Source organism: Cariama cristata, unplaced genomic scaffold (genome assembly GCF_000690535.1).
Source record: "Cariama cristata isolate BGI_N322 unplaced genomic scaffold, ASM69053v1 scaffold23364, whole genome shotgun sequence".
NCBI lineage: Eukaryota > Metazoa > Chordata > Aves > Cariamiformes > Cariamidae > Cariama > Cariama cristata.
The window spans coordinates 5919-7537 of NW_009611567.1; positions in this window are offsets into that span (position 1 = coordinate 5919).

Genomic DNA, 1619 nt, shown 5'->3' on the forward strand with positions numbered 1-1619 from the left:
GATGCCCCCTCGCTTCTCTAGCTCAGGGCAGCACGTACGGCCGCTTGGCTGGGCCAGGGAGACCTGCACCGACCACTTCTTTCCAAACTTGCTCAGCCTGAGTTGTAATTTTGGCCCTTGCCAGCAGCTCTGTGGCTGGGAAGTTGAGAAAGGGGTAGGAAGTAGGGGGATGGCTTAGGCAAATACCTCGAGAGGCTAAATTCAGCCTTCACTTTCTGTTTAAGAGTTTCAGGGCTGATGGAAAAGTAAGTTCAGCTTTTCGAAGGGGAAAACCAAGCTCTTTGAAACACAAACAAGAAGGTGCCAACCTGTCAGGCAGGAGAGGCAGACACCAAGTTACCCTGCAGGGGTTTTTGCGTGTGCACGGCAGAGATGTGGGAGCTGCATCCCTGCCACTGCCGGGCAAAGCTCAGGGCGCCCTTTCCACCCTTCCCTTGGGACGGGAGGAGGATTGGGAGAAGTGGCTCAGAGGTAGAGGCTCCAGCTGGAACCTTTGTGGGGAAGACGCCTACGAAGGCATTCTGAGGGCAGCTCAGTTACCCGAAAGCAGCCACTTCTTCAAAGAGCCACTTTGGTAGAGATGCTGGGGGAATTTCCAAGCCACATCCATGCTATTACCCTCAGATGAGAGGTATTGTTTCCCCTTCCCTTTCTCCGTTTCAGGTTTGGTTTCTGGGCAGGTTGAGTAGCTGCCCAGCCCAGCCCAGACCTGGGCCAGTTCCTCCCCATCACCACAGTCCCCAGGACGGTGTCACCCTCCAGAGAGCTCCTGACTTGGTTGTGGTGGCTGAAGGCAGGTCTCCCTCCTGTCCCTGAGGACACTGCGGTGATTTACAGCTGTCCAGGATCGACGCTGCATCTGCCACGTAGGGTTTTACTCTGATATTTCCTCTTTCAGCTGCCGGGCAAAGGGGCCCTGGCTGCAGCGGGGATGCTGTCCATGAGGACTTTGCAAAGGGGATGGCTCTGCTTCAGGTGCCTCGGCTTCCAAACCAACTCGGCAGCCTGTGAACGTGCTTCTGGAGGGGAAGAGCAAGATAGGAGTGGGCAGGAGCGAGGAGCCCCAGAGCGCTGGTCTGGGGGCTGTTGCATGAGGAGCTGCGATATTATCCCAATTAAAGTGAGTGTCAGGTTGACAATGATGAAACCAGAAAGGGTGTGGAGCAGTTCAGACAGAAACCAGTGCAGCAGAGCATGGTGCGGAGCCACGCTGCCTGGTCCCCTGCAGAAATGGGGAGATCCCGCCGCAGACACCCCCCCCAACACCCTCCGGCTGGGGTATGGGTACTGGGGGGCTGAAGACACACCGAGAGGGGGAGGAAGGCAGCCACTTGCAGAGGAGGCTGCAATGAAGGGCAGGGGAAAGCACCCTGCTCTGCACCAGCATCTCTGCGGGGCGGCTGGGGCAGGGCAAGGGGGCCCTGATGGGGAGAGCCGGGTCCTGCCTGCCTGGGGCTGGGTCCTGCCCTGCTCCTGAGCCGAGACCCTCTCTCTTTCGGCAGCAAGCGGCTCGGGAAACACAAGGCAAGGCTGTTCGGTAAGAAAAGAAGCATTGCTGAAACTCTTCTCAGGAATCCCACTGATGCATCCCGACAGGAACAAATCAGTTCGTCTTTTTC